The 18,512-nt window shown below is 41.8% G+C and overlaps 1 long non-coding RNA gene across 1 annotated transcript in view; it reads left to right on the top strand.

Annotated features, from left to right (window-relative positions):
* The window catches only part of LOC135518554 (uncharacterized), a 49,045-nt gene extending 45,922 nt beyond the window's left edge, over positions 1-3,123 (top strand). The window contains exon 3 of the long non-coding RNA XR_010452168.1: positions 2,933-3,123. This is a non-coding gene — a long non-coding RNA (uncharacterized LOC135518554). The remainder of the gene's footprint in view (positions 1-2,932) is intronic.
* The last annotated feature ends 15,389 nt before the right edge of the window (positions 3,124-18,512 follow it).

The raw sequence follows: 18,512 nt of genomic DNA, 5'->3' as shown, positions 1-18,512 counted from the left end.
CTTTTCCTTCCCATGACTTCCCAATCTTTGTGAATGGAATTATCTTCTATTGTTGCCTAACCTATTTAAATGGGTTGGCTTAACATACACGTGCAATACAGGGAGATAATTATGACAGCAAAGGAGGAGAGGAGATCAGCTCTCACACTGAAAGGCATATTTGTGTTAACACTGTTGCTATACTCATACATTACCCTACATTATCTGTTCATGATCTGCAGTGGTATGTGACTGAATTTCCATACGTTTGATAACAACAGTTTCACACTGTGAAGCATATACGTGTTCACGCTATTCACAAATACATGTAGAGTATATTCCTACATTATCTGTAACTTAGCGGTCGTGGAAGCTGACTGAATTTCAATACATGTGATAATGTCTATGTTATCTTGATTTCAGCCATTAAAGCAAGGCCTTTACATGGCAGGGTCATTGTCACTATTTGAGTTACAAGGGTCAAATCAGGGTCATGTCTGTTACTCACCCCGGCAACACAACGTTAAAGGAAAAGGTTGTTATGGCACATGTCACATGAACATACTCAGAATGTCATAAACAAGTACAACAGCCACCGTGGGGAAAAACAACTGCCCTTCACCATCTGGCCAGGTCAACATAGGCTAGTTTTACGTAGCTACTACTAAGAAAACAAAAAATCCTGGCGGGGTTCACATAGGCTTGCAATGTTGTTTTGATTATTGCTTGAAACAATCGCTAAGATTTTTTTTGGGTTGCAATGGTTACAAAATAGCTATTATTGACATAGGCTGTGGCAAAGCTAGCCAAAGAGCCATTTCACTGGATGAAGTTGAAGTATTTTTCAAAAGTATAATGCAGTTGATTTTTGATGTCGACACAAACATTATATTAAGCAGGACATTCATATCAGCCTTACAATTCAATGATAATCCAGAGGTAGTGTGAAACGCACCCATAAGCAACATGTACCTTTTTGGGGTTGGTGGCCTATGAGAACTCCCCTATGTTTTCCCTCACAGTGGGGAAATTGAGTGCAGCAGGTGAGAAGGAACGTAAAATGGCCCAAACCGCAAGATATCCTGCTGTTCATTTCAATGGTCATTTTTGAATTGAATCACTTAATAACTGTGTAACAGCATGTTACGACAATGATAGAACTGTGTTAGAAAACAGGTACACAAGGGAACTTTATGTAAAGCATTGGTATTCAGAACAGAAGGTTAATATGTATGCATTAAGTCGTGATTATATGTACAACAATGTAAATGTTAATAATAATGGTGGTTAACAATGGCAAAATAAATGACAGAATGTACTGTAAAAGTAGATTTTATACAGTGTAACCCCTCTCGTCACAAAAACAAAACACCAATTAGAAGTCACATAAGAGTTGTGAGGAGTTTTAATCCAGCTAAGTGATAGTCCACTCTTTGATGTTAGGTCAATACCTCTTTCGCGGAGGATGAAAGAACAAAACTTTCTTGCCAACAATCAATCTCACAATGTATGACCATGTAGTGTTTTAAATGCAGCTCTTTATCAGCAATAGTGACATTATGGATGAAATAAAGCTTTATCGCTCAGGCAGGAAAAGGCTGGGCTGTCTGCCTCTCTCTCTGATCACGCTCACTGCCTTTTGATGTGGCCCTCTGTTTGTTCACCAGCGCCAGTGGTCTGCGCTCCCATTGAGCAATCTGCCACTGGCTAAATCCCTTTCTCCTCGCTGGGCAGCAGCAGCATTGTTTGCCTTTACACTGGGAGGTGTGAAACATGCAGTCTCATTCACACCTCCCCAGCGCCAGTCCTTTTTTTTCTTTTTGTCGGCTCCGCTGCCCAGTCCACACCTGAGGTCAGACACTTCAACCACTGATCACAATACCTCTTGACCGTGACCCAGTATTCTGTTGTGAAGCCACTCCGAAAGGTGAGGTGCCCATATTAGGACATCCTCAGTCTCAGCATGAGTTTATTTCACATTCGGCACTTCTTTCAGTCGAATTCAAATGTGGGTCTGCAATGAGAATGCTTCATCGACAGCATAGCTTCTCACTTTGTGACTAGTTTCACTATCAATCGGTAGAATCTACTAAACTGCTTCTGTAATAAATGTTGGCTTCCTCAAAAAAGCTCCACATTTTCCCAAAATAGAGACAGAGCTAGCCTCTGTATTTCACGTGTTGTCTGGAGAGAAACTGTATTTATGTGTCCGAAACATCAAAGCAATTTTCTCAGCCTAATTCTTACATTATCTGTCTATTGAAGTTCAGGGTTGTGAGAGACTGCTAAACTTTGAGTACTAGTCAATGTCTCAGGCAACAATCCAAAGCGTTCACTACAAGTGATGGATCCCAGACTGAATGACAACCTTGTAATTAAAGATCAAATATTTATCTGAGATTTCAACCCCCCGAAAAAAATAAATATATATATATATTATTGTTGATATTCCATTGAAATTCATTGAGCAGCACACTGTATACAGTATTTTGTATTGATGAGAGAAGTTACACTACTCGTCCTTCACCACCATCTGAGACATTTGCTGAGCTAAAACACTTCCTAAAGCGGAAACCAAAACGCCTGAGTTCAGTTCCTCATAGCCTGAGGACTAGAACTTACACACCATAAATGGAAGAGAGTTTCATTCATAAATTGCACTTGGTCAGACCATGACATAGAACATGGAGAAGAGCTGCAGTGCTTGCCAACAGCCTGGGATTTGTTTAATTGGGCTTATAACGGCACTTTTGTAATGACAACTGCATAACTTCTCACGCCCTGATCTGTTTCACCTGTTCCTGTGATTGTCTCCACCCCCTCCAGGTGTCGCTCATTTTCCCCAGTGTATTTATCCCTGTGTTTCCTATCTCTTTGTGCCAGTTTGTCTTGTATGTTAGTCAAGTCAACCAGCGTGTTTTTCCCGTACACTTTTTCTATTCTCTTTTTCCAGTCCTCCCGGTTCTGACCCCTGCCTGACTCTGGACTACTTTCCTGCCTGCCTGATCATCCTGCCTGCCCTGACCTCGATTCTGCCTGCACTTCGGTACCTATTGGACTCTGATCTGGTTTTGACCTTTTTGCCTGTCTACGACCATTCTCTCGCCTACCCCTTTGGATTAATAAACACTGTAAGACTCCAACCATCTGCCTCCTGTGTCTGCATCTGGGTCTCGCCTTGTGCCTTGATATAACTGTTAAAATGCCTTGATATAACTGTTAACATGGTTTCTCTGTACAATAACAATTACAAAACAAAGAGTGGGAAATAGATACACAAGTATGTGGATACCCCTTCAAATTAGTTGATTTGGCTATTTCAGCCACACCCATTGCTGACAGGTGTATAAATTTGAGCACACAGCCATGAAATCTCCATAGACATACTGTACATTGGCAGTAGAATGGCCGTACTGAAGAGCTCAGTGATTGAAGAGCTCAATGTGGCACCGTCATAAGATGCCACCTTACCAACACGTCAGTTCGTAAAATGTCTGCCCTGCTAGAGCTGCCCGAGTCAACTGTAAGTGCTGTTATTTTGAAGTGGAAAGTCTAGGATCAACAACAGCTCAGCTGCAAAGTGGTAGGCCGCACAAGCTCTCAGAACGGGGCCGCTGATTGCTGAAGCACGTAGCGCGTAAAAGTAATTTGTCCTCGGTTTCAACACTCACTACCGAGATTCGAACTGCCTCTGGAAGCAACGTTGGCACAATAACTGTTTGTCGGGAGCTTCATGAAATGGCTTTCATTGGCGGAGCAGCTGCACACAAGCCTAAGATCAACATGCGTAATGCCAAGCGTCAGCTGGCGTTATGTAAAGCTCGCCGCCAGTGGAAACGTGTTCTCTGGAGTGATGAATCATGCTTCACCATCTAGCAGTCCGACAGACAAATCTGGGTTTGGCGGATGCCAGGAGAACACACCCTGCCCCAATGCATAGTGTCAACTGTAAGGTTTGGTGGAGGAGGAATAATGGTCTGGGGTTGTTTTTCATGGTTCGGACTAGGTCCCTTAGTTAAAGTGAAGGTAAATCTTAAGGCTACAGCATACATTGTCATTCTGGATGATTCTGTGCTTTCAACTTTGTGGCAACAATTTGAGGAAGGCCCTTTCCTGTTTCACCATGACAATGCCCCCGTGCACAAAGTGAGGTCCATATAGAAATGGTTGGTCGAGACCGGTGTGTAGCAACTTGACCGGCCTGCACAGAGCCCCAACCTCAACTCCGTTGAACACCTTTGGAATGAACTGGAATGCTGACTGCGAGCCAGGCCTAATCGCCCAACATCAGTGCCCGACCTCACTAATGCTCTTGTGGCTGAATGGAAGCAAGTCCCCACAGAAATGTTCCAACATCTAGTGGAAAGCCTTCCCAGAAGAGTGGAGGTTGTTATAGCAGCAAAAGGGGGACCAACTCCATATTAATGCCCTTGATTTTGGAATGAGATGTTCGACGAGCACCATGTAGTGTAGGTTGTTTTAATGTATGCGCTCTTTCATTGCTAACGCATACAATTGGACTTTTTTCTTCTATCAACAGTTGGCTTATGAATTTTTGAGAAATCACATTCTGAGTGGACAGTGTCTTCACAATGATTCTATGTTGACACGTTGTACCAATTACCCTTCTGTGAAACCACATTACTCATCCCTTTGTAGTTTCACAAACGTTTAACTCTAAGCCGCAGTATCGGTTTACAGTTAAGGTGCCCTAACTTTCTGGGAGCAGAATATTTTTCTTGCAGCATCTTAGTCATTTGAATCTAAACAAACTGGTGTTTACCCAATGAGAGCAGAGTGGTTAAAACACTGTGGGCAATGTCAAGGTATTGGCCTTGGTCTGGCAGAAAACCGACAATGTACAATTGCATTAGTGGAAGAGAATTAAGATCATTAAACATTGTTAAATGGACATTAAAAGCCTTCCATTTTTCCTCTTCTCGATGTAACCATGTGCATTAGTTCAGATCCATGGGGTAATTCTTGATGGGAGAGACAGGTAGTGCTGCCATGACATAGACTGACTGACCAGGTGAATCCAGGTGAAAAGAATGATCCCTTATTGATGTCACTTGTTAATACCACTTTAAATCAGTGTTGATGAAGGGGAGGAGACAGGTTCAAGAAGTATGAAGTCGTTTTTAAGCCTTGAGACAATTGAGACATGGATTGTGTATGTGTGCCATTCAGAGGGTGAATGGGCAAGACAAAAGATTGAAGTGCCTTTGAACGGGGTATGGTAGTAGGTGCCAGGCGTCGGTTTGAGTGTTGCGACTGCAATGCTCCTGGGTTTTTTATGCTCAATAGTTTCCTGTGTGTATCAAGAATGGTCCACCATCCAAAGGACATCCAGCTAACATGACACAACTGTGGGAAACATAGGAGAAAACATGTCCCAGCATCCCTGTGAAACGATTTCGACACCTTGTTGAGTCCATGCCCAGATGAGGCTGTTCTGAGATCATGTCCATGCCCCGATGAGGCTGTTCTGAGATCATGTCCATGCCCAGATGAGGCTGTTCTGAGATCATGTCCATGCCCCGATGAGGCTGTTCTGAGATCATGTCCATGCCCAGATGAGGCTGTTCTGAGATCATGTCCATGCCCTGATGAGGCTGTTCTGAGATCATGTCCATGCCCAGATGAGGCTGTTCTGAGATCATGTCCATGCCCAGATGAGGCTGTTCTGAGATCATGTCAATGCCCAGATGAGGCTGTTCTGAGATCATGTCCATGCCCAATTGAGGCTGTTCTGAGATCAAAAGGGGTGCAACTCAATATTAGGAAGGTGTTCCTAATGTTTTATCCACTCAGTGTAGTAAAAGTGTGATAAATAGTACAGTAGTGTATAATTAATCACAATACTTATGGCTCATTTAATCAAAGTGTCTTAAGCCTAATTTATACCTTACGCACATACGCAATGCAAGTATGCATGACGCTAAACAAAATGTAGCATATGGGTGCTGCAACACAATTTGTAACCTGACTACTTGGCAGGGTTGTCATTTTGCTTAGCGAAATGCGTTCTTGCATTGTGTACTTACAGAAGGTACAAATCAGGCTGTGCCAGTCTCTACCATCACTGATTCCTCACCAACAATAGATAGATGAGTCTTCACCTTGCAGTGAGGATAGTGAGGACCCTGTACAGTGATATAAATAGAACATACCTATTAAGCATTTTGTGTCCTTACCAGCTAATCCTCAATTAAATTGGCCTCTCAGAACGCCCCTCATTATTTTATGGATCAGGTTGTAGCTGGCTTGGCTGCTGTTTGCATGATACACTATTAATATCAATGTGTGTATGCAATGCCATGCAACCTATTCCAATTTTATGTGTAAATCGTGCAGCCATTGCATGTTTTAGGTGTCGTGTGTTTGTGTGTGTGTGTGTGTGTGTGTGTGTGTGTGTGTGTGTGTGTGTGTGTGTGTGTGTGTGTGTGTGTGTGTGTGTGTGTGTGTGTGTGTGTGTGTGTGTGTGTGTGTGTGTGTGTGTGTGTGTGTGTGTGTGTGTGTGTGTGTGTGTGTGTGTGTGTGTGTGTGTGTGTGTGTGTGCGTGTGTGTGTGTGTGTGCGTGTGAGGTCGTCCAGTGCATATACTTGGCAGGAGCATGTGCTCCAAGTATGCCCGCTCCCGATTCAAACCCTAATGCAGGCTGATACTTGCTCCCTCCGACCTCGCTGATCCGCCCACATGTGGGAACTCACTCTCCAGGAAGCATGCATCACTGGCCTCCATGCTCAGCCTGGCTCTTTTTATTTCATTTAAACCCATCACTTTGTTTGGGTTAGGAAGGTTTCTTAGAATAACACGTGCAATGGTAAAACATAGTAAAAGTTCCAATGTAAATTCAAACGGTGATCTTTAATCAGACATTTGGTCTTCTTGGCTTCGAGGCTCACAAGGCTACGATAACTAAGCTAAGAAATGTTAGCATTGTTCGCACACACTATACTGTTAAGTTACACTTAGTGAGCAGGCAGTAGGCATTCAGAGCTGTATACCTCCCCATTTCCAGCACATCACTGTGCTTTCAGTGAGTCACTTTTCATCAACTGACTAGCGTTGCCTCTTGAACTGTTGCCATTTCCTACTCAAGTGAGAATGTCCAAATGACAGTATGGTTTGATCAACACAGCTCTCTATTTTACTACACAGCCCTCTATTTTAGACATCTCATGGACCCTTGACCTTTCCAAGGCTTTTTCAGATCTGTGGTTTTATCAGTTGGCCTGTCAATGTCACCAATCAAAGGTGTTCCTGTAAACTGATAATTGGGTCAATTTGGCATGTTTCAGGATGTTTAACACCCAGGTGTTATTGTTAAATATTAAAGCATAATACATCTCACTAAACTCATACATAAGTTATACTTAAACCTAAAATGGTTCTCCAGTAGATTATTAAGAAAGGTCCATCCTTTGTTCAAACTTTTTAGTTGTGCATTTATTCAGATTACAACTTGTCCTTTCCGACTAATTGAAAAAGTAAAGTATCGGCCTTTCTTAATTAAACAAGCCATACAAAGCTGGTTACAATTTCAGATTCATCCTCCAGAAAAGATCTAAACTTACAACTAACTGCAGCATTATCACAAAAATGGGGGAGTCAAGTGGAAGACGGAGAATGTAGGGAAAAATGTTGTCTGCCAAATATTAAAGATACAAATTGGCTGAAAAGGATTGGCATAAATAGAGAAATATACCAGTTTCCTTTGACGACAAACATGTTGACAGCTGCGCCAAACAGGTTGTAAAACAAATGTGAAGTGATTTTCAATGTACTGATTCCATGGCACATGGTATATGAACATATAAAGAGTTGTTCAATTGAAATGATCATACAAACAGAATACTATATATATGGGGCATACAATAATCTCATTTTGCTGCGAAGAGACAGAATCACTTGATCATTTATTCTGGTATTGCCCCTCGGTAGCTTGTTTCTGGCCAAAGGTACGGAAATGGTTCAAACATCCCAACGTTCACTTAAAATGAGCCGTACAAATAGCAGTAATGGGCGATTTGGAAAGCCATAGTCAATCAATCAATAATATAATAATACTCATAGGAAAGGTTTTAATCTTTAGCTCACAATCTGTGGATACTACACTAATAGATAGGTTCAAAATGTATGTGAAACACCACAGAAAAATATATGGCACATGGAAACCAAACAAGAGTGGCCTATGGTGATAGGTGGGATGTGGGATGTGTTCGCTAATGTGTTATTGTGATTGCTGTATATAAAAGTAACTTGTACATAAAATGTGTATGTAAAATGTATGTATATGTAGCAGAAAATCTGTAAAAACAAAAAAGATATGTCCTCCAAAAAGGGCTGGTGGTGAATGGGTTAATAAAAAATACATGTCAAAAAACCACCCAGGTGAGGTGGAAGTGACCATAAATGCTTGTTTTCAAAATCAGTCTGCCTGGTTGTTTCCGTGTCACCAAAGGATCTGAACACCAATGTTGTTATAATCTGGAGTGAAAAGAAAAGAACTTGCCGGTGGAAATGTGTGAAACAAAACTGATACAAACAAAGGCATTTTTAATTTCAAAGAAAGTGCAAGACTCGCTATTAATCACAATACACAGGGGGGAGAATGATGGAAATGTTCTGTTTATTGTATATTAAATATAAATATGTTGTTCTCTATAAAAAAAAGTGGCATTTGTGGAGGTTGACTCATTGTTAGGGGGAGTTCATCCACTGTGTATGTACATTAAGGGCCATGAGCTAACGACCCAGGGACTCCCCCTGGTCCCAGGGATTCCACCTGGTCATTCACCCTGTCAGATCTACTGACAGCTCTGATATATGCAACAACACTTAAGCCAACTACTTTTTTCCCCCTCATGTCAGTTTCCATTTGATGAGTTTCTGCAATAAAAGATGATAGTGTCAAGAAAAATGTTTCAAACCATGCTAGCTACTAGCTAACACAGCCACCAATGTCCTTGTTTACATCCCTGTTAGTGAGCATTTCTCTTCACCAAGAAAATCCATCCACCTGACAGGTGTGCCATATCAAGAAGCTGATTAAACAGCATGATCATTACACCGGTGCACCTTGTGCTGGGGACAATAAAAGCCACTCTAAAATGGGCAGATCTGTCACACAAAACGTTTGTTTTGAGGGAGCGTGCAATTGGCATTGCTGACTGCAGGAATGTCCATCAGAGCTGTTGCCAGAGAATTGAATATTCATTTCATAACCATAAGCCGCCTCCAACATTGTTTTTTGAGAATTTGGCAGGATGTCCAACCGGCCTCACAACTGCAGACCACGTGTATGGTGTCTTGTGGGCGAGCGGTTTGCTGATGTCAACTTTGTGAACAGAGTGCCCCATGGTGTGGTGGGGTTGTGGTATGGGCAGGCGTAAGCTATGGACAGCGAACACAATTGCATTTTATCAATGGCAATTTGAATACACAGATATATTGTGACGAGATCCTGAACGCCATTGTAAGGTCATTCATCCACCGCCATCATCTCACGTTGCAGCATGATAATGCACGTCCCAGTTTTTCTATGGCCTGCATACTCACCAGACATGTCACCCATTTAATTTATTTAAACTGACTGATTTCCATATATGAACCGTAACTCAGTCAATTCTTTGAAATTGTTGCATGTGTCGTTTATATTTTTGTTCAATATATTTTATTCAAGTGGGCACGGTAGTGCTGTAGGAAGCGATGTAGTTCCTCTATGCCAAACTGACATTCTACTACGTACAGATGCTGTAAAGCCGGAGCATTTTAAACATTGTGGGAGGCAACGGGGATGTCTGCAGAGGCAAGTGATCCAGGACGTGAAAATGTTAGTTAAGCAAACCAACATCACTCAAGTTGGCGTTCAAACGTAACCGTTGAATTCTGGAGTCAGTAAAAGACAGACTTTCTGTCTTCTTTTGAAGGTTCAGTTTTATGTTGTTAATAATATTGGAATGCAAGGAAAAGGGTGCCTTCAAAGAACCACATTTTGAATTGCAAATTATAGCCTTGTGTTGCAATACTTGGAAGGAGCAAACATTTCACGAAATGTCATGATGACTACAAAGACCATCTTCTTCTATTGTGGTTAAGCTTTGCTACATAGAGCCTTCATGTAAAAATGTGCTCAGTTTTGACTGGTAGAGAGACATGAAGTTGTGGATATGTATGCGTTGACATCTTCAGGGGTTGTCGCCACACTAGCATTTCTAGTTATAATGTTGTCATCACATCACATACGCTTTCGCAGAATGCAGCTACCTGCTCTTAAAATAGAGAGACGGCTTCCTCTTGAGCCTTCAGTCAAGTTTTCAAAGAGCAATATGTTCAACCATAGAAAAAACACCAGTATTTGAGCATACTTATGTGGAACGTGTGATAGGATAGAGAGTTGATCTCAAACTGGTTGATATATTAGTGTTCTACTTCAGACATGACTTATCTCTTATTCTGAGAAAGATACATGGATAGTTTTTTAAGGCAAATTGTCAGCTTCATTCTTGATAACACCAACTATAGTTTTGGCAATTGCCCATATAGACATGCTAATGCACACTGGGTGGGTGGGTGGGGTGAGGTGGGGGTTAGTGCCTATAATGTCATGTTTTCCTTTTTCTGATGAAAATATATATATGTGTACAAAATGTGCACAAAGGTACACAACAACACCACACATGATCTGTTATGCACATGAGAGTATTTGGGAGCCATTTGTGCTGATTCTGGGCTGAGCTCGGCTCCCATGTGGGCTGGGTGCTTGGAGATCTCTGGAGGGGTGTCAGCATTTTGGATATTAATTGGGAAGGGGTGGTGGAGGATCCCTCTCTCTGTGCCCCCTCTCCAGCTCCACCTTCTCCAACCTCCTTTTGTGCTCACTCCCTTTGTACATGGTTCATTTGAATTGCAAATGGAAAGCGGAGCGAGTTGATAATCAGAATTATTAATGATCAAACTGTTTGAGGTTTATCCATCGGAGGCGTTTACTCCGCAAATGAACATAAAACCGTTTAGCTTTCAGCGTGTTATGGCAGGCTGGAAAGCACATTGGTGAACTTGTAAAAAACAACTCGGTCCATTTTGGTCTTTGCAGTTGGCACCGATGCTCAGCATGCTCAACTACATGAACTTTGTAATGAGTATCGGGTGATAAAAAGGAATGCCCTGATCTACAGTACCCAAAATGCAACCATTAGTAATGACACAGTGATTTGGTTCTTCCTGGACATAACTTTGCAGTTTATATTAATGTAACATCAATGATATACAATGTTAAATATATTTTGAAACCAATGATTGATACCAAGCGTCTGCTCTATTTACGGTATGGTGATTTGATTTTAAAAGTAGGGCAGCAGTGACACAATTGTTAAAACCATAAATATGTCAACAATATACAGCATTTTGGTTCCTTTGTTTTATGTGTTGACATGTGGACAGATTCGCGATACTGTAACGGTTTTCTTTACTAGAAGGAGAGGCGGACCAAAACTCAGCGTGGTGGTTATTCATGTTTAATATATAAAGACACTATACATGAATAAACTAACAAAACAAGAAACGTGAAAACTCAAAACAGCCCTATCTGGTGCAAACACAGAGACAGGAACAATCACCCACAAACACACAGTGAAACCCAGGCTACCTAGGTATGATTATCAATCAGAGACAACTAATGACACCTGCCTCTGATTGAGAACCATACTAGGCCGAAACATAGAAATACCCAAATCATAGAAAAACAAACATAGACTGCCCACCCCAACTCACGCCCTGACCATACTAAATAATGACAAAACAAAGGAAATAAAGGTCAGAACGTGACAGATACCAACTTTTTGCTAGATGACGCAGCACTTTTGATCTAATAATGGCTGCCGTCATTCCAAAATTGTTGATTCACTTATCCATTGTGAATCGAGATGTCTTAGGGATAGTTGTAATTAGACTTTGGAAGTCTGAGACACTGTGGAGCCAACCAGTGTGTGCAGAGCTCAGTCCTACCTCCGATTCTTTCCTGCGTGTTTCTGACATAGCTGTGGTGTCATTGTCAAAGAGAGAGATCTGAGAAACAGAATGCCTTGTGACTTTAGCCCAAGAACAACTGAATCCTCAACCTCTTTCTTTCTCAGAGAAACCACAAATCGGGTAAAGGCTTATAATTTGGAGCGTGTTGCGCAGTCTCTCATTTAATATGCTGCCTCTTGATTGGAGGAGCAGTGTAGAATCATGTGCATCCACAAATGATAGGTTTATCCAAAGAGGAGCCGCTGCACAAATTGGACACACACACCAACAAGGTTTACCGGGTGCATCCTTTCTGTTCAGAAAAAGTGTGGGATGTTCAGATCTTAAAGGGAGGTGTAAAATGGGACCTCATATCCTGTCTTTGTCTACCCAATCAGATAATTGGATAATTAAACATCTGATGAGTCACTTCCTGTCGAATGACTCTGGGGAAAGCTCAGGAAAGCTTTTTATCCCTTTGACACGACAAACACATGGGTGTGATCATTCTACAGTGGTCTGTGTAGCGTACTCTCAAACCGGTGTGATTAGAACACTTATTTAGAACGTCCAGTTAAGACTGGCGCAACAAACAGCGTTTGAAATGGTCACACTGTTTTCTCACAGAAACATAATGTCAACAAACATGGCGCCACACATAGCTGGCAATTAGCTTAGCATTAGCTCATCACAAACAGTACAACCTTCAAAAAAGTATTTTAAACACATCATATGTGTCCATTACAATGTATGCAAGAATCGGAATGCATGATTTGTCACCAGTACTTGAAAACGTCAATAAAACAGTAAGTGCATTATGCTCCGTTTTGTTTTGAAATGTTATTTCACCTTTTATTTAACCAGGTAGGCTAGTCGAGAACAAGTTCTCATTTACAACTGGAACCTGGCAGTCCATACATACTGTACATACAGTAGAGCCGACAAAAACGATATCCAGAAATGATAATGATAACCTAATAAGGCACTTCCTTTGATAGGAACACACACATGTCCAAAGTTATCATTAGTAATGAAGGAAATGTGGGCGCCAGACAGAAAATGTGCCAGATAGGAAAAAGTTTGTGCTTAGGCTCTCATCAAAGAGAGAAGTTTGTTCGGCTCAGTAATGCCTCAAACATAAATTGTCCGCAACAGTGAAATGGGCTACTTCTATGTGAATTAATGAGGAGGTGGGAACACACATGAATTCAAACTATTGTTAGAAAAGAAAACTTGTTAGAAAATAATTTTAAATTGACCAATTAAATGTTGAAACATATCCTATAGATAATTCGCAAGCAGCGTGCCTTGGTTTGAGGGCCGCATGGGTTAACTGTCCTGTTGCGTAACACATTTTGGAACAGTAAGTGCATTCTGACATCACGCGCATTAAAAAAAACTTGCTCTGGGGCGACCGTTAGAGATATTTGAAACTCGCTCATGAAAAGGTTATGATACCAATTGAATAAAAAGTTGATAGACATTGTTTTTTCCTGAAGGCCCTCTGAGATTAAATGTCTGTTTTATGTGTCACCACATACGTAAATAGGGCTGTTTAGGCAGTCGGCGTGTGGGTGTGGATCATGTGCTGCAGTGTGACAGTGAATACTGGGCTCTATGGCTGTGAATGGTTGGTTTTGTTAGCCCATGGTGAGGGGAGGGCTGAAGAGCCTGCAGAGCCACAGGGTACAAGAAGGGCATCTCTGTGTTCCGGCGGTACACACAAGTATGTATCTCATTACTGGGCCCTGGCTGCCCCGAAATAACTCCATGGCTCTGGGCCTGGGACCACCACAGCTGCCACACTGCCCGCCCTCCTGTCCTCCTTGCCCCGAGAGCTGACCCTCCGGGGTCTCAGACGCAGACGGGGAAGTGGACAGTACAGGGTACGCTGACTCACTGAGAGACACATTCCAAGAGAGGTTGCATGGGGAGGTTGGTCAAAGAACATATGAGGCCAAGGACTTTATCAGTCAGGAGAAGATTTTACAGTTTTAGCTTTTTGAGTGGCAATTTATCCTTTTTAAATGACATTTGTTTTATGTAGACCTTCAGTCCTCTCTTTGAACTATTTCATGTTTTTCTATGTAAAACAATACTCTTTGTAGGGCTACATGCTACCACTAGATTAAGTGTGAATGAAACACACACATAGACATCCATGCTTCCGGTACCTCAGGACATCCTGCCTATTGGCTTCTACTTCTCAGTACATGGTTGGAAATCTCCCCGCTAGCCCACCAGCAGGAAGCCGTTCACCCTCTGACAAGGCTCTGTGGCCCCGTTGAACCCCCCCCTCACTTATCCATCCTGTGACAGAAACCCACAGCTGCTGCATGGCGGTCCCCATCCCTCACTGTCAAAACATGGCCCCCATCCAAAGGCCTGCTCATTAGTTCTCTCTCTACCTGGGATGGCTGCCAATGCACCAGTATAGAGATACTCCTGGAGGTACAATAGTTTCATAGCACTGGCACTACTCCATAACTACCGCTCACTGGATGTGGCACCCCTGTGTGTTTCATTCATTGGGTTCTTATTGGGCTCAGCAGGTTCCTATTCTCACCCAACATAATGATGTTCAGTTGGTTCGTTCACTGACTGGATGACGTTGATATGACAGTTCTCTTTCTGAGTCTGTGGCAGGTGGACCAATGAATAGATCTGAAGAACATCTGCCCAAAGATCAAGTCATTGACGTTATTTCCCTTGGTTAGTCTACATGCTGTATCTTTACTCATTTGCAGCCTTCTCTCAGATATCGGGGGCATCCACCAGGTTGCATCCCAAATGAAACCCTATTCCCTAGTGCACTACTTTTGACAGGCTCTGGTCCAAAGTAGTGCACGATATAAGGAATAGACTGCCATTTGGGATACAACATATGTTACTTAAGTTTAACCCATGGGAACAATCAGGTACTGTTTCTCAACTCTGTCCCTGGAGGGCCCAACCACTGCAGGTGTCAGACGGTTCTCTTCAGTGTCATCTGAAGAACAGTCTTCACCTCAGCATACGCCCAGAGCTCTTACAAAACACATGGACAGCTCTCTTACTTTTGCAAAGCTGCCAGTCTGAGTCTCTGAAAAGTTTGCGCTTTCATCTAATTGTGTGTGCACGTGTGCATGTGTGTGTGTCTCTTTCTGTCTGTGTGTGTATGTGTCTCTTTCTGTCTGTGGGTTATGGGATATAGGGTACCACTTAAAACAAATGGCAACTTATTAAAGGATAAATCCACCCAAAACCCCTGATTCCTGTAATTTACAGTGTTAAATAACACATATGTGGGAACAATAATTTTTTGTGAACAAACGTTTTTATTTTGTCGTTATAATAAGGTTGGTAGCAACTTGTGAAAATCTGTTTCAGCTCAAGTCGACTACAAAAACCAACAATGCAATGCACTCTCTATGGGCTCGCTAGCTAGCTAGGTAGCTACACAATAATACCAAAGTCAATATCAGCATGTGTAGCTAATTAGCTGTAAAATCACTTAAACAAACTGCACTATCAATTTAGGAGTCTACAATTTCACCATGTTCAGCCTGCAGATCGATGTGCCTCACAGAGTGGAGTCTGACATTCGCAATGGCCATGCAACGGCACCATGCAATGCACCTTGGACTGAATAGGATAAATGTGCGAGATACTCTGTTAAATTACACATTTCTCGAGGGAGGAATATTGCAAAAATATGACCAATGGCTAATTCAAGAGGAGACAACCTCCCACGTTATGACATCGGCCAGTATTGAAATCTGACATATGATAGACGTTTTCGCGATCTAAAAGTTGTATCCCTGCTAAGTTCCAGTGTATTGACAGCTGCTTTATCGCAACGCGACGTCACGCTATGTCATACCGGCTGAGTTTCTGCCGGCTTTTGCGGCAATAGCTCAGATACACATAGAAACACGAAATAACCCTGTGAACCAATAGAACAACGCTCAGAGATGTGCAAAAACAATATTGCATTCAAATGGGTGAATCTTTCCTTTGCTTTATATAGCATACATAAAGGCTTCATAAGCGCTACATAAAAACTTCACAACTCACCCTTGTGAATGTTGCATACAGGGTGAATTACAAAATGTTACATAACACACTATTTATGTTTATGCACCATTTCTAGAGTATTACATACACATATAAATTATTTTTTAAGCATTTATGTAGTGCTTATGAAGCCTTATGTATCCTATATAAATCCTTTACAGGTTGTACTTCGTTTTAAGTGGGACCAGATATACGATGGCTTCAGGGCCTCAGGTGTAACTGCTCAATGTGACTTACCTGCTATTGACATGGTATCTTCACAGGCTCCTGCGGGACCATTCAACTTGAAACACATTCCCTGGGAGCAGAGCTCAGGGCCCGAGTTCAGCACCGTTAATGTTCAACCCTTTTGATCTCCGCAGAGAAGTCACATTCCAACAATTCCACAGAAGCATTTCCAGGGGCTAGAGCTATGAATGGCTCTACAGAAGACAGTTAACACTCTCTCGCGCTCTTTTTTTCTCTCACTTTGGAAAGCACTGTGAAGAACTGTCAGGATAGAGAGTAGAATGGGACGTCGATGAACTTGAGGACCTTACTGAGAGATGTCCGATTTCTTTCTTTTTTTTCTTCTTACATTTTTTTTTATCTGGTTGTCCTCCATCCCCAAACCAGAATTCTCTCCATGATCTCCATTCACACGGAATATATGCCTACCTCAATAGGGGGAGTGTAGAGGTTTCCCCTCTCTCCCGGGCTCCTGAGAGACCTAGGATATGTCCCAAATGGTACCCTCTTCTCTATGTAGTGTACTACTTTTGACTAGAGCCTTATGGGCCCTAATAATAATAACAATAATAATTAAGTGGGTGCTTATATTTGTCCTATTTCACACGTACTCGTACTGTACATACTGCAAATTCAAATTTTCCTTATTTTCTTTACACATTCTTCTACAGTATTAAGTTATTTATAAATATTATAATGAGGTATACCCCTTTATTGCCTAATAAGGTATACCACCTTACTGTATCCCAATAATGGGATTTACATTCAGGCTTTTAGGGAACTCATACACCATTGAAGCTACAAAAATATAAATGTTCGACCATTTGATAACTATACAACAGAACAGATTAACAGGAATGACATTTACTCTCATGGGTGGCTGAAACAAACTATATGAAAGCCAAACCCCTACTAAACTATACTTCCAGCACCAATAAACCAGCACCCAGCATCAATAACCCAGCAGTTTGCAAAGAAAATAAACCAACTAAGTGACACAACGCCTGCAACCCAGCAGTTGTGTCAACCAAACAACCCAGCATTGCCTAGAGTGCAACACCCCCTGAGACACTATTTCACACAGGAAACAGTTTGTAAACCAAGACACTGTAAGCATTTCTATGGTAGGTTCTATTGAATTCGAGCCATATCCTAATCATAGAACAAATGCAATGGTTTTAAATGAGATTTAAGCGATCAACGCTTTAAACCTAAAGGGAAATATGTTATTTTATTTACCAAAAATGCTTACCATCTGCATTCACATCATCCTGATTGTTGCGATTAGATGGAGCAGATGTTACAGTATACAGGACCAATTTATTACACACACGCCTGATCAACCAGCCACCAACGTCATCTCTCTGAGCACTAAATGCTGATTGATTGCAGTAGAGGGATATGGCGCTCGTCCCAAATGGCACCCTATTCCCTATATTGTGCTCTATGCCCTATATAGTAGTGCACTATATAGGGAATAAGAGTGCCATTTGGGAGGCAACCATGTTCCATGGTAGGTTTAAGAGCGGTTTTGTGCGAAGGTTATTAACTAATGGGGCTAGGGATAATCCCAGGTGAGTGTCTTTTAGCCAGACCCTGGAAGGACCAGAGTGTACAATGAGCAGCCTTCAGTTAAACTTACTACTGAAAAACGCTGAAATACCCCCTCTAGCACCAGGGTCAGCACACTCTCAAATGTTGTTCTTTGCCATCGTTGTAAGCCTGCCTGCCGCACACACACTATACGATACATTTATTAAACTTAAGAATGAGTGTTAGTTTTGTCACAATCCGGCTCGTGGGAAGAGATAAAGAGCTCTTATAGGACCAGGGAGCAAATAATAATATAATAATAATCAATAATTTTGCTCTTTATTTTGCCATCTTACACAAAAACGTATTTGTTCATCAAAAATGTTGAATAACTCACCACAGGTTAATGAGAAGGGTGTGCTTGAAAGGATGCACATAACTCTGCAGGGTTGGGTTATATTGGAGAGTCTCAGTCTTAAATCATTTCCCACACACAGTCTGGGCCTGTATTTAGTTTTCATGCTTGCGAGGCCCGAGAATCCACTCTCACATAGGTATGTGGTTGCGAAGGGCATCAGTGTCTTAACAGCGAGATTTTCCAAGGCAAGAAACTGAGCGCAACCCAAACCAGAAAATCTGGCAATAGCTTCTGATTTTCACAGAAACCGCTTGTTGCAATTTCGATGAGTCTCTCTTGTTCC

Source organism: Oncorhynchus masou, chromosome 28 (genome assembly GCF_036934945.1).
Source record: "Oncorhynchus masou masou isolate Uvic2021 chromosome 28, UVic_Omas_1.1, whole genome shotgun sequence".
Classification (NCBI taxonomy): domain Eukaryota; kingdom Metazoa; phylum Chordata; class Actinopteri; order Salmoniformes; family Salmonidae; genus Oncorhynchus; species Oncorhynchus masou.
This window is presented reverse-complemented; position numbering and strand designations above follow the sequence as displayed.